Source organism: Pinus tabuliformis, chromosome Q, assembly GCF_031772625.1.
Source record: "Pinus tabuliformis cultivar Carrire ecotype Pingquan chromosome Q, CPIR1, whole genome shotgun sequence".
NCBI lineage: Eukaryota > Viridiplantae > Streptophyta > Pinopsida > Pinales > Pinaceae > Pinus > Pinus tabuliformis.
The window spans coordinates 834,325,833-834,341,985 of NC_142296.1; positions in this window are offsets into that span (position 1 = coordinate 834,325,833).

The window sequence follows — 16,153 nt, forward strand, 5'->3', positions numbered from 1 at the left end:
TCAATGCATCTAGTGCAAGTAATCAAATATCATTAGAAATCAACATCTACACTAAAAGCAATGCATCTAGTGCAAGTAACCAAATATCATTAGAAATCTACATCTACACTAAAAGCAACGCATCTGGTGCAAGCAATCAAATAGCATTAGAAATCATCATCTACATTGAAATCAATGCATATAGTGTAAGAAATATTCTTCTCTCTCTCCCCCCTCCATCTATATCTATATCTTCCTCCATCTATCCTTCTTTGTCTCTCTATCTCACCCCTCCAAACTCACATGCTCTCTCACTCCATATCTATCAATCTTTTTGTCGCTCCCTCCCTGTCTCTGTCTCTCTCTTCTTCCCTCTCTTCACCTTCCATCTATGTCTCTATCTCCCTCTATCTCTCTATATCAACCCCAAAACATAAACTCTCTTTCTCTAATCTATCTATCTATCACTCCCTCCTCTTCCTCTCCCCCTTCTATCTCTCTTCCCTCATGTTGTCCTCTCTCCCTCTCTCTCCATAGTCTTTATCACTCCCTCTCTCTCTCTCCACCTTTCTCTCTCTATTTCTTTCTTCTTACCTCCCTCCCTCTCTCTCCATATTCTTTATCACTCCCTCTCTCTCTCTCCACCTTTCTCTCTCTATTTCTTTCTTCTTACCTCCCTCCCTCTCTCTCCATATTCTTTATCACTCCCTCTCTCTCCATATTCTTTATCACTCCCTCTCTCTCTCTCCACCTTTCTCTCTCTATTTCTTTCTTCTTACCTCCCTCTCTCTCCCCCTCCATCTCCATCTCTCTTTCCCTACCTCTCTCCACTCTCTCACATCCCGTCTCTCTTCCTTTTACTCTCTCCCTTTCTCTCCCACCTCGCTCTCTCTCTCTCTTTACCCTCCAACTCTGTTACTATATGCCTCTCTCTCTCTCCTTCTCTCTCTCCTTCTCTCCATCTCTCCTTCTTTGTCTCATTATCTCACCCCCAAACATACACACTCTCTCTCTATTTCTCCCTTGTCACTCCCTCTCTCTCTCTGCTTCTCACTCTTTCTATCTTTCTTCTTCCCTCCCTCTCTCCCCCTCCAACTCCATCTCTCTATCCCTCCCTCTCTCTCAAGTCCTCCCTCTCGTCCTTCCTCTCTCTCCCTTTCTCTCCTACCTCCCCCGATCTTCACCCATCTCTCTCCCTCTCTTTCTCTCTCTCTCTCTCTCTCTTCTCCCATCACTCTCTTCCTCTCTCTCAAGTCCTCTCTCTCCCTTTCTCTCCCGCCTCTCTCTATCTCTCTTTTCCATCCAATCCTCTCTCTCTCTCTCTCTTCAATCATCTCTCTTCCCCCATCTCTCTCTCTCTCTCTCTCCAATCCTCTTTCTCCCCCCATCACTCTCTCTCTCTCTCTCCAATCCTCTCTTTTCCCCCATCACTCTCTCTCTCTCTCCAATCCTCTATCTTCCCCCATCACTCTCTCTCTCTTTCTCCAACTGTGTTACTATATTCCTCCCTTTCCCCTTCTCTCTCCTTCTCTCCCCCCTTGTCTCCATCTATCCTTATTTGTCTCTTTATCTCACCCCTAAACATACACACTCTCTCTCCATCTCTCCCTTGTCACTCCCTCTCTCTTTCCACTTCTCACTCTATATGTCTTTCTTCTTCTCTCCCCCTCCAACTCCATCTCTCTATCCCTACCTCTCTCCTCCTCTCTCTCCCTTTCTCTCCTACCTCCCTCTCTCTTCCCCCATCTCTCTCTTTCTCTGACCTCCAATCCTCTCACTATCTCCCTCCCTCTCTCCTTCTCTCTCTCCCACCTCCATCTTTATGTCTCCCTCTCCATCTCTTACCCTTCTCTACCTCTCTCACTCCTCTCCCTCTCTTACCCTTCTCTACCTCTCCCAGTCCTCTCCCTCTCTATCTCTTCATTCGTCCTCTCCCCTTTCCTTCATTTTATCTTCATCTCTCCCTTGTCACTCCCCCTATCTCTCCACCTCTATCACTCTATGTCTTTGTTTTTCCCTCCCATATATATCTAGAGTTTATATTTATATATTATAATATAACAAATTTAATATTGTATTAATCCAAATTTATTAAATTTAATTATATTAATATGAATATTAGATTTAATAATAATAAAAATTCCCCAAGGAAAAATCATAATTTTATTAGTGAAAACAAAATTACATGTTGCAGATGCTTAAAAGCATTCCATCATCTAGTCTATGACTGATGATCATAAGTTCATACAAAAAACAACTAAAAACCGATGAAGATAAAAGTTAAGCTTTTCTCCATTTCTTTTTTTCAACCTTGTGTCATTCTCCTTGAGATGGCGTGGAAGAGACAAGAGCGAGTTGATTTCCTTATTATGTTCTTGTAGTGTCCTTATCTGAATCTGAGTTGTCTGATGTATGATGACATTTGTAGCCATTGGTATCCTTTACTTCTGGTAGCTTTGCTAACTGTGTCAGGGTGATTTGTAAGTCAGATGGATCTTGTGAGACTTCCCCCTTTTCTTCTTTTTATTTTGGTATTTGATTGTTCTCATTGGGTATGGGATATTTTTCTGCTTCGTCCTCTTCCTCATCTAGGTCATTTGAGGGGAACTGTCATCCTTTAGGCTACTTTCCTGCTTTTTTCTTCCTTCAAGATTCTTTCTTGGCTTCAAGGCACGTGTTTTGTAGATGACTTGTTTGGCGGCAAATTCTGCATCTGAACATTGTGTTCTCGGAATCTAAGAACTGAGTCCAACTCTGTTGTTGTGTTTCAGTTGTATACGATCCAGTAGGCATTTGTTGAGATCCACTTCCACACAAATTCATGCGAAAGTATAGATTCTTTCCTCCATTCTTTGTGTGTCAGTTTTAGTATATCGCCCTAAGATAGTCCCAATACCTTCTAATAATTGATTATGCCATAAATGTAGGGGGGTTAAGCCTGACGCATACCAACATTTTGGATACTATCATGGTATTTTCATCAAAATCTGGGAACTATGGGGTAATGAAGAGTCCCATCGATCCCCAGAACCAAGGACCTTCCCGAAGAATAATATCATGATCCTCAAATGATGGGAACTTTACAATGAAAAACCCTTTAGAACAGAGATGTATTTCACAGTTTGTTGTCCAATTTGTAAAATTCCAATGAAAGAGCTTCACTGGTTTTGGCTAGAAACTATTAAATCTATAGATGATGGCTTGTGATTCATAAGTAGTGTAGAGGTCTTCTGTTTCTGTGATGTTTATATTCAGTTCTGGGATATAATTCAGTTGCTCCACTATGTAGGGGTTGGGGGTATTGCATGCTTGTTCTGTGGATTTTGAAGCTGCAAATTTTCCTTATAGAATGTTTTTATAGGAGAGTCCACCATTTATGTGTTCCTGGTTTGGTTATGTACCTTTTGATACGCTGGGTCCAGCTCCTCCTCCAACGCCTTTTGTTTTACTTGATCCCGTTGCTCCTCCTTTCAGTCGTAGATTTAGGATGATGGTGGTCACTGATAGAATATTGTATTCTTGTAGATACCAATTGTCCTGCATAGATCTGCCCCTATAGATCAACTGTTGCAAATGTGCAGGATATCCATGAGTTTGCATGATATTCTACTTCAATCAGAATACCTTGTCTGTAGCATGCACCCATACTAGTGAGGATCTTCCGGCATGAGATTTTAGAAAATGAATCGGTTCTTCCTGTTGCAAAGATTAAAGGTCCATATTGTTGTTGATCAACAATTTTGGCTCTAGTGGCCCAGTTTGCATTGCAGACGTCTTTGATGGCTTGCTAAGGAGATACATTGATTCAAAGGTCGCCCAATCTATGCCATCTCGTCGCAGAAAATACAGATCTGGCATATGACAGTGAGATCTTGAATAGGATGTCCGTAACAGGGGTCGATCTGTTGCATATGCCTCTGGATCTAAGAGATATTTTTTCCCCAAGGAAAAATCTTAATGTTATTCATATCTGATGTGGGTGCTTCAAGATCCATAGGTGGATCAATCAACGCTGCTTTGTGATCTGGTTCAATCGGTATTCTTTGTTTTAGATTTGGGGCATTGAGTAAGCTAGCTCGCGGTACCCACGAGCAAACACAATATGCAAGCCTAAGGCGATACATAATTTGTGGCCACAAACGTTTCTCTACCCCCGGACATTGCATCGAAACTACCTTCGCTCCTTCATTGCCACCGATCTCCATCTTTTCACCCCATTCTCCACGTTGATGTAGATCACGAAATCGAAAAGTGTTAGACAGATCTGTCCACCTCTAGTCCGGATCCACAGAGAGGGTCTCTGAAATGGGAAGATCATTCCAAACCAAAGGCCCATCTATAAAAATATGCTCCAGATCTGTGATATTGAAGCTTATCACCACTAAAGGAGACAGATCCATCCCTAGAGAGAGCCGATCAACCATCATAAGACAGAGATTTGTATCTAAGCGTCCCCATCTTTGTAAATAAAGTCTATCATACTTCTCGAACAAATCTCCTTTGCATTTTATGTCACGGTCGGTGGATCTGCAAAAGAAGAAGTCAAATCGGGCATGTACGTCCAGATCTGGTCGTTGCGAGTGCGAATCTAATTTCTATGGGCACAGATCTAATAGTAACTAGCCCAATCTAAGGGAAAGTCTTCAATTCCATAGGAGAGCAGTCATCCCTTGCCAAAGATCATGACGCTATCGATGATACTTCTGTTTGGCATGATCTGGAGATCTTCCTTCAAATCTATTGTGCCGAGATTTAGTCCCCCTCTCGTGATCTCCCAAAGTGCCTAGATCGCAGGGAAGAGGAGCTTCGCTTGTGCACTTAACAATCTCTGCTGCTCTCGCCATCCTCTCAAATTCTCTCATTTCAGTGGGAATGAAATTCCTAGATTTAATAATAATATTGATATTAATCTTTTAATATTAATATTAGCGTTAATAATGTTTTTTGCATGGTATTAATAATAATTTGGTCCATGGTATTTGGCATATAGGCTTGGTATATAATTAGATATTGATTTATAATCCTATTTTATATATTTTTATTTATTTACCATACTTCTTTATACATCTTTTATATTTATTTATTTATGATACCTCTTTTATAAATATGGTATTTGGCCCATGGTATTAATAAAAATTGGTCCCATGGTATTTGGCCCATAGACTTCACTTAAATAAAACCTCTTTTTTGAGTGTTTACAGACCTCTTCATATTTCAAATTTATATTGTGCTTATACATAATAATAATTAGAATGATTTTTAAATAGCACTGACATTAGATTAGATTAAAAATGTTAAATATTTACATTTACATTTTTACCTGGGATCTACTCCATACTAGGTTGAAGAAGGCCTCTCAAGACAATTATTTAAAAAAATATAATTCCTAATTTAAATCTTCACAGTATAATTTATTATTCATAAAAATAATTTTAATATAATTTTTTTATTAACTAAATATATAACAATAATACTTTTAAAGTAGTTATGTCAAATATTCATTTAATTGCATTATTCAAAGTTTTAGACATTAGAAAATTGAATAATATATTATGACATCTTAATTTCCTGTGGGTTTTATGTCCTAGTTTCATCAATTATTTTTCATAGTTTGTGTAATTTATGAGATATTAATAGATATAAAAAAACATTAAAGTGACTAACATTTTTAAACAAAGTCTAGATTTATCATTATTATGCTGACGCAAGATTTATCATTATTATCGTGTCGTTGGCAGTATAACGCAGGATCTGCGTTTGAATTCTAATTAGTTGTATTGTATTTATCGCATTTCATTGGATGCAGTTTTTTTTTTCTTCTTATTGTGTAATTATCGTTAAAGTGTATTATTTAAACTGTTGAAGCAAGAGGAAACCTTTTGGCGGCTTAAAAGCAGGGCTTTATGGCTTCAAGAAAGGGACAAGAACACGAAATTTTTTCATAATTATGCAAGTGCCAGACGTGACAAAAATTCCATATGGAAGATAAGGAATGGAAATGGTGGCTCATCTGTAACTCAACATGACATCACAAAGGAGGCCGTAAATTATTTCAAGAATCAATTCAGCAGAAGGAAAGATGTTGCTTTTCGGGACATTCTATGGGGTATTGAGCTAGCTCCTCAGATGTTTGACGAAGAAAAAAATGAGGCCCTGTTTCAACCAGTTACAGAAGATGAACTTCTTGGAATTTTGAAGTCCTTCAAGAAAGATAAGAGCCCTGGACCGGATGGTTGGACAATTGAATTTTTCACCCACTTTTTCGACCTCATTAAGCATGATTTACTGAGGATGGTGGAAGCGTCTAGGATGACTGGCAATATTCACCATATTACTACTTCCACTTTGATTGCTCTAATTCCGAAAAAGGGGAGCCAAAATCTTTTTATGATTATAGACCGATATCTCTATGCAATATCTCCTTCAAAATCATCACCAAGGTTATTGCTGAAAGAATTAAAGGAACTCTCGCCTCCTTTTTATCTAAGGATCAACATGCTTTTCTGAAAGGCCGCAACATTTTGGATGCTGTTGCTAATACACAGGAGTGCATCTTTTCTATGTCTTCTCAAAATACAGCAGTGGCCATCATGAAAATAGACTTGCAGAAAGCATACGACTGCTTAGACTGGGGGTTTATCGAATGTCTTTTAGCTAAGATCGGTCTGAGATCCAATAACATTCGATGGATTATGGCATGCGTAGAGAATGTGAACTATGCGGTCATTATCAACGGTATTCCCTCTCATTTTTTCCAAGCCGACAGAGGCCTGCGACAGGGATACCCCCTCTCGCCTCTTTTGTTCATTCTGGCCATGAACTCTCTAAGCATCCACATCAACAAAAAGCAGTCGCTGAAAATAGATGCAGGCCTATTAAGATTTGTAGGCACAACTTCATTTCGCACAACCTTTGTGTTGATGATGTCCTCTTATTTACAATGTTATGCAGAACATCGTGGATGTGCTTAAAAGATATTCTTGAAAGATTCCAAAGAGCCTTCGGGCTTTTTATCAACAAAGCGAAATCCTTTCTCTATCACAATGATGTCACCATGGAGATGGTGAATTGGATTTCTGAGCTTTTTGGTATAGAGTCAAGACTGCTCAAGGAAGGTCTCAAATACTTGGGCTTTCATCTCAAAGCAAAATTTTACTGCAAGAACGACTGGCTATGGCTGACAGAAAGATTTTATAAAAAGATATCTGCATGGGAACATAGGAGCCTATCCTTGGCAGGTAGAGTTATCCTCTCTCAAACTGTCCTACTGCAGATGGCGGTTTATTGGACACATTTATTCTTCCTTCCAGCAAGCATTATTCAAAAGATGACCAAGGTCACGGCTAACTTTATCTGGGGTGGAAGTTTTGAACAGAGAAAGTTTCACCTCTCCAAAATGGACAGTATTTCAGTGCCAAAGCATCTGGGTGGTTGGGGTTTGATGGACTTGAGGGTTTTTGGCAAGGCTCTATTGTGTAAATCGCTCTGAAGAGGGATATTTGGGGATGGCCCATGGAGTGTTACTATAAAACAAAAATATCTTAAAGGCAAAAACCTGGAATATTGGTACAGAACAGGTGCAATTGGTACCAAAAAAGGGTCCGCCATTTGGCTTAGTTTTAGAAAGGTTGAGAAATACTTCTTGATGAATCTAAGGTGGAGGATTCACTTTGGAAAAAGTGTCTTAATAGGCTTTGATCCTATTGCATGCAGTCGGGGAAGCTTCTCCATTCCAGACAACCTATTATTTTTCCTTCACAGAATAGGTTTTTTTACATGGGATAAACTCATTTCCAATTGGTTTGGCCTTGTTCCCTTATGGAAGGATGCCTCTGACATTGGTTTGCCTGGCGAACTGTCTTCAACTTGGAAAGCTGTCAAATATGCTCTAGATGCATGCGGGATTCATCGTGGAGGGCCAAATGACCACCTAACCTAGTCCATGTCAAATACTCTTATGTCAGCCCGAGTAAAAGATATTTACTTTGATATTATCTCCACAAAGGTTCCGCTCTCAAGCTCTAAATTTCCGAAGGTTCTATGGAAATCGGGATGCCCACGTAGGATGATTCTTTTCGCATGGTTGGTGTATAATAATAAGAACCTGTCATGGGACAACTTGAGGAAAAGAAGTTGGCACGGCCCAAGCAGGTGTTCGATGTGTGAATCAGATGAGGAGTCGAATCTCCACATGTTCTTCCAATGCAAATCCTCACAGGAAATGTGGTATGATCTGGCCATCCTTTTTGGTTTTCCTGATATGGTTTTTGTTTCTGTTCATGCAACCTTCCAATGGTGGTGCAGAAAAAGGGAGCCAAGGCGTTATCTCATCGTTATTATGATTTGGTGTGCATGGAACTGGAGGAATTATAAAATTTTTAGAGACTCAAAGGTCCCCTATAATTCCATTTTGCAGCGCATCATTTCAATTTTTGATTTAGTTCAAAAAAGCAGCCCAAAAGTCCGGGTCCCTAACATGACTATGGCCTCTTGCCTATGGTTTTTTTGGTGGATATGATGTTCAGCATGTGTATTTTTGAGTGCTTTTTTGCCACGATCTAGAACCCATTCTAGATGTTTTGGATTATTGGTAGATCCTGTTTTCCACAGTCTTTTTTTGTTGTGCTAAGCTATTTGTCTTTCTATTCTAGACGCTATCATGGATATCTGTTTATCTGTTTATCCTCAAAAGATGTCTTGGTACATGGCTACTCAAGCTATCTTTTTTGTATCCTATCTCAGTTTTTATATTGACTCAATATAATCTATGAAAGCTTTTTCTTCTGAAAAAAATTCCTCTTCTCGGGATAGAATGTACTAGTCAAAAAATAGAGTTATTTTTTTCAAAATGGAAAATTATGGTTAATGGTAAACTTAATAATGGACAAATTTCATAATTAATAATAAAGTACAAGGAATATCACATTTGTTCTAATATTTATATCATCTCACAAAAAAAACTCACCATGTAGTGGAGTAGCTAATGTGAACAAATTTCCTTAGATCACATGGAGCAACATGAGCAACATTTGGAAGATTAATTTACTATTATTATGGGATAATGGTGAGAATTAACGACTATTCAAAGAGGAGTTACAAGATCATTTCAACTTCTTGAATTATTTCATTTTTTTTTTTACTCAAAACAAAAGTGTCTAATACAATGGTGTGTGTATTGGTTTTATTTTCTAGGCTAGTCTCTATTAGAATATTTCTTAAATTGCATTTAGTTTTGGAAAGTTGCATTGGTTGTTTTCTTTCCTATAAAAGTAACTTCTATGGTAGTTGATAATGATCTCATCTAAGTAGAAATATTTGGTCACAAATTGTTTTATCTCTTCCTTTCTTTGAATAGTGTGTCCTCACTAGTTTATGTGTGGGAGTGTTTTTCTTTTCATGTATTCAAAAAATCCCTGTTTCTAAGGAAAGCATTGACAAAATCCATGAACGCCACCATACAACAAATGTAAAGAGAGAAAAAGCTCTCATAAAGTTGTGATTAAAAAAACTCACATTGTAGATACAATTTCTCAATGTACCCATGAGAAGCATGAAAGTTTTTGGACCAACTTACTTCGTACATAACACATTAAAAGAAAAGAAAAAAGAACTAATAACATTTAACAAAACTAATTACATCATAACAATGCAAAATAAATTAATATAAATTAATAGTTAAATCAAACTAAGCGACAGGCACGCTAACTAACTATGTGATGTTGTTTTTGTTTTTATATTAAGCGTGATATCACTGTTATTAATTTTTTAAGTTTTTAGTTTACAAAATTATGTCATGAGAATTTTATCGCAAAATTTTCAGAAATCCACATAATTTTACAAACGGGAAACGTAGGCAGTAGAATGAAATTGTGCAAACCCCTAAAATGTATATTGTAATTCCAACACTATTTTTATTGTAAGACTTCGTCGGAGGAATTTTCCATAATAATTCGAGATGGAACCTAACACTGAGCTCCAGAGATATTACTTGCCAAAAAAATATCGAAACCACACGTCCCTTCCACTCGAAAACTTGGCCAGGCAAATACGGCCCAAGAATTTGTTTCACTGTAGTTTCATATGAGCAACTCAGCCTCTGATTTGGCTTCCCTTCATTCACCAGCAGGCTCAGAAAATTCAACCTCAATCCCCCTGATAAATCGGCCCTTGAGAAGAAATATTTGTGCCCCCGGAAATTAATGAACTTGGACCCCTAGAAAAATGGGAATTCGGCCCAACAACTATCAATTTCGCTTTTGCTTGCTTTGACTCCATAAATGGCTAATTCGCCTTGAATTTTTTTGGTCTTATCCACTCTAATTGGCCGACCCTTAAATGTGCTTCAGAATTGAACAATTTGGCCCAGCCATAAATATGGCAATCGACCCACAACGCAAACCCACAAACTCGGCCATACAAATCCCTAAACTCGACCTCAGCGAGCATAATAGATCTGGCCCATACAAGTGGATAAACTCGTTCTACAAGATAAGATAATCTCAACCCATCTATCTAAAGAATCTGGTCCCTGTCAAATAAAAAGCTCGGTCCTTGCAAACGTCACTGAACTCGGCCCCTTCTCATGCAATTCAATTCGAGCACCTTACAGATAGCTATGCAGCCCCTCTGAGACACTTGTTTCAGCTTCACATCGACCACCGTACTAGACTCAATTTGGCCCCTGACTACAAAAAGATCGCCCTCCTTTATGGGTAAATTCTCGGCCCTAAAAAACGCACTTCAATAGGCAGGCTCGACCTCTTGAGAGTGATATTCTCGATGTTGATCTTCACCTGCTCTTGATGCTACCAATTCTGCTCCGGTAGAATCAATATGCCAAATGAAATAATTGGCTAGGGTTGCTCTGCAACCACCGAAACTAATGCCACCAACTAAGGTGTATATTGTAACATCTCAACTAGGTTCTAAACTAGAGCTTGTAAACTCTCTCTCTTAGCTATTGGAACAAATTCTTTGATAATCATTCACACCCCCTTCAATTTATTCTTCCCTTTTTAATAATGACTTCTTCGCTTGAACAAATTCTTGATAATCATTCACACCCCCTTCAATCTATTCTTTCCAACAAATTTCTTGATAATCATTCACACCCCCTTCAATCTATTCTTCCCTTTTTAATAATGACTTTTTCTTTTGAAAACCATGGTTAATACTATATCTAATTTTATTTCATAAAGTGACTTTTTCCCCTTTTATTTAAGTATTATTTATTTTATTATAATGACTCTTTTATTTTTTTTGTCAATAGTCCATGGGATCTAGATAAGCTATGATTTCATCTTCCTTGTTGCTAATGCTTAGAAGGGGACATTGTAGTCCTTCCTTCCCGAGTTTGCTTGTCCTCGAGCAATTGCATCACCTGCTCTCCTTCTCATGTAGCATCTTCTACTAGCAAGCCTTTCCATCAAATCAAATATTCTCCGATGATCTTGATCCTTAATTTCTTCTTCCTTGTGCCCATGACTTCTTTTGGAATGAGATTTAGTTGTTCCTGCTCATCCAATGGTGGTAGCTCCTTTGTTTCCTCGACTTGTTGTTCAAGTACCTTCTTGAGACAAGACACATGGAAAACACTGTGGAATTTATTGTTTTTGGGCAAGTATAACTCATAAGCCACCTCCTTGACTTTCCTAACCACCTTGTAGGGCCCATGGAAACATGGCTTTAATTTCTCATAACTTCTCTTCTTCAAGCTTGATTGTTTGTATGGTTGGGGCCTTAAAAATACAAGGTCTCCTTCATGAAAACTATACTCCACCATATGGCAATTTGCATACATCTTTTGTTGATTCTGAGCTACCTGTAGATTTTCTTTGAGGATTCTAAGAAGATCTCGACTCTCTTGCAACCAGTCCTTTCCCAAGGGTGCTCTACTATCTCCCAAAACCATCTTTAGAAATATGGGAGCATCGTATCCATACAATGCTTTGAATGGTGTCATCCCAGTAGACATATGATAGGTCGGTAATATAACAATACTCCCCTAGATGCAACCACCTGATCCAAGACCTTTGCTACCACGTCACATAATTCTTTAAATATCCTTCCACCCACTTATTAACAATCTTTATCTCGTCATTTGTTTGTGGATGATAACTAGTGCTCGTGGTTAGCTTTGTACCTGCCATCTAAAAAGCTCCTACCAAAATGCGTTGAGAAATCTGTTATCTCGATCACTTATAATGTGCTTGGGGATTCCATGTAATTTGAAGACCTCCTAAAAAATGTCTCTGCCACCTATGCTAATGAATAGTTGGAGGCTATGGCCATGAAGCGGGGAAATTTTTTCAGTTGATCAGCCACCACAAAGATGCAGTCTCTCCCTTGCACCTTCAGAAGCCTAGTGATAAAATCCATAGGGATGCTCTCCCATTTTTTATTTGGGATTGACAGTGGCTAGAGTAATATCATGATTGCTTGGTTTTGTTCTGCTAGTAGATAACGCACACAACTAAATGTCTCCAAATGTCCCCCTTGAGTCCCTTCCATGCAAATATTTCTTGAACCTACCTATATGTTTTGAAGAAACCCTAGTGTCCGGCTAGGGGCGAGTTATGCATGGTCCCCTTTGTAGTAAATGGCATTATTAACAACCTGATATCCGCCATCCTGAATTATCCCATCCATCAACTCACATATGAAATTATTCTTTGAGTACTCCACTAGTAGAAGTGCCTTCTAATCGTTGCTAATTAGCGAGCAAGCAAGCCATTAGCCATCCATCAATCACTGCTAATTAGCAAGCAAGCCAAGCCATTAGCCATCACTATTATGAGCGAGCAAGCCATTAGCATCCTAGAAAGAGCATCAACCACCACATTTTTCTTCCCCTTCACATATTCAATATCGAAATCATAAGCTTGGATATTGTTGATCCACTCATGTTTCCTTAGATCTTTTTGCCCTAGGAAGTATCTCAAGCTATTATGGTTATTTTTTACCATGAATTTTCCTCCCACCAAATATTATGTAAATTTTGCAACTGCATGAATAATACCAACATCTCTTTGTCATATATAGAATAGATCCTTTCTAGCTACCAACTCTCAAAATAAATGGGATGCTTATCCTACATCAAAACTTCTATGCCTTCTCATGATGCATCACATTCTAGCATAAGAGATCGTTAAAAAACTGAAAGTGCAAAAACAGGACAAGAACTCATCAACTCCTTTCAGCACTCAAAGGTGTGTTGTGCCTCCTTAGTCCATCTAAAAGCTCCCTTCTTCATCAGATATTTCAAGGGTGCTACCATTTGAGAATATCCCTTAATGAATTGTCGATAATAATTGCATATTGCTAGGAATCCCCTCAATTCCATGAGGTTATTGGGTGTTGGTCATTTAATGATAGCTAGAATTTTCTCCTGATAGACTTGCACTCCTTCTGCACTAATGATGTGCCCAAGATATAGTACCTCCATCATTCTAAATTTACATTTGTACCCCTTCACACATAGTAATTTCTCCTCCAATATGCCCAATACCTTGTCCAAGTGCTCCTCCCAAGTTTTGTTGTAAATAGGAAGATCATCAAAGAAGGTTGACAAATACTTCCACAACTTCCTCATGAAAATATGATTAATACATGCTTGGAATGTGGAAGGTGCATTTTTTAACCCAAATGGTCAGACAAGAAATTTGTAATGCCCATAGTGATGTCGGTTTTGGTATATCTTGCTCCCAAACTTCGATCTTTTGATACTTGAATCTTAAATCGATCTTAGAACAATATACAACTCCATGTACTTAATCCAGAAGCTTATCTATTCGCAGTATCAGGTACTAGTTCTTGATCATCCTTTTGTTAAGGGCCATGTAGCCTATACACATTCTCGTCATTATATCCTTCTTTTTTACTAACACCATTGGGGAAGAAAACATACTTTTGTTGGACCTAATGTGTCCCATCTTTAATAGCTCCTTGATGGTCTTTTCGATTTATTCCCTAAGCTTCTTTGGATGTTAGTAGGGAGTAGTGATGACCAGCTTGGATCCTTCCTTCAATTCTATAACATGTTCAAATCCCTTGTCTAGTGGTTTTCCAAGAGGGATAGCCTCAAATACCCTTTGATGCTTATCCAACAAGGCTTGAATGTTTGTTGAATAATGTTGATCTTCCTCCGTTCCACTTTGTTGGGAGACCATACACTACATGGCCCAAGATTTGTCCCCATGGTGAATGCTAGACTCCATATTTTTTGTTTTTACAACCTTTAGAACCCATGTGGAAATTCCCCTAAGTAGTACCCTTTGCCCTTTTAGTGTAACCCACTCCATCTCCATAATTTTGTAATTCTTCCAATGTCTTCCAATAGTGGTGAGGCACTGCACTCCTAACACAACATTCATGTCAGACAAGTCCACCACATAAAAATCATCAACTAGAGTGTAATTCCCATTTTCAACTCCATTTGGGGTAATTTCCTTAGACATTCCATTCGTCAACCTCCTGCTACTTCCATGTCAAACCCTTAAAATTCCTTTATTTCCAAATCTCTTTGTCGTTAGAGCTACATCAATAAAGTTATGGGTGGAACCCCCATCAATAAGAACCATGGCCCAATGCCCCAAATGACTCCCCTCACTTTGAAGGTATCATATCTGGGTACACATGGGAGTTTTGGTATATTAGGTCCAAGTGGGTTCCCGGGTGGTGGCTCCTCATCACTATTACTACTATTATGCTCATGTTCTTGCGTCACTACCTGTGCCTCGTCCTCATCACTCTCTGACATCACTTTTATATAATGAACCTTCCCTTTTCCCATACACCTATGCCCTCGAACCTAAGCTTCCTTCCAATTGAAACAAAGCTTTTTCCCCCTTAATTCATCTATGGATTCTTCCATTTGACCTTTTTCTTGCCACGAATTCTTCTCTTTTCCCTTGGGACATGGAATGAACCTAGTTGGTACCTTCTTAAGCATTGCATCCTCCATATCTTTGGTTTTGGAAATGGCTTCTTGGAACGTGTTAGGCCGAAAATCCTTAACCCAACTATGTAATGGGTCACTCAATCCTTCTAGGAACAACATTACTAACTGGATCTGAGATATTTGTCGCTATTACTTCCAATCTTTGAAACTTCATTATCTAGTTATTTGGGCTCCCTGACTGCTTAAGTTAGGCTAATTCTCTAAAGTGCAACTTTAGATCCTTCTTATCAAACCTTTAGATTAATCTACATGTGAACTCTAGATAGGAATTGATGTTGGAATTCCCTAGGGTAGTTAACCCATGGTACCACCACTCATGTGCTTCACCCTCCAAGTGTAGGGTGGCATACTAAATTTCCTCCGAGTCTCTCATGGGATTGAGCTCAAAGTATGTGTCGAACTTTTGCACCTAATCTCTAGTTGAACCTCTACAAGTACCAATGAATTTTGGTATATTTGTTTTCTTGGCATTCTTTGGGATATCAATGTTCCTCCACCATTTTTTAGAGTCCCTTAACCAGCTTCTATGTTTGATGGCATAATAGTCTTGGAGTGACATTTAGGCCTGAAATTATACCCCCATTTCCTGGTACTCTCTCATATAATCCAAAAAAAATCATTTCATATTTGATGGTTATCTACTTGCTCTTCCATTAACTTGAGAAAGAGTGGTCTTGATGAAGTTGGTTTTACTAATGGGGGTACCAGATTGGTGGAGTTACTAGCATGTGCATTGTGGTTATCATCTCCTCCAAACAAATTGTAATTTCTATGTAATCCTTTTGCCCCCTCATTGGACCGATTATCATGAAGATCGGCCATGGACTAGACAACTTTCTTTAGAGTTGAAGCCACCTCATGTTGACCCCATATTACCATTTGGGCCATTTCACACAATCCATGTTCCAATTCTTGAATTATCTCTCATTTCTCTTTGGCTAAGATATTCAACATGTGCTTAAAACTCTCCCAAGGTTGATCTTCGTGATCTCCCATCTTGTTTTTCCCTTTCTCTCATTCCTTCTTCTTCCAGTAGGTTATGTACCCCTGATCTTCTGGAAACATCAACTGTTAACCCTATTAGGTGTTAGGCCTCATAATTGTTATAATTTCTTTACTTTATTTCTTAGTTCTTATATTATTTTCCTTAGTCTTTCTTGCATTTAAGACATGATAGTCTATATAATATGGATTCTAGAAGAATTTAATGTATTT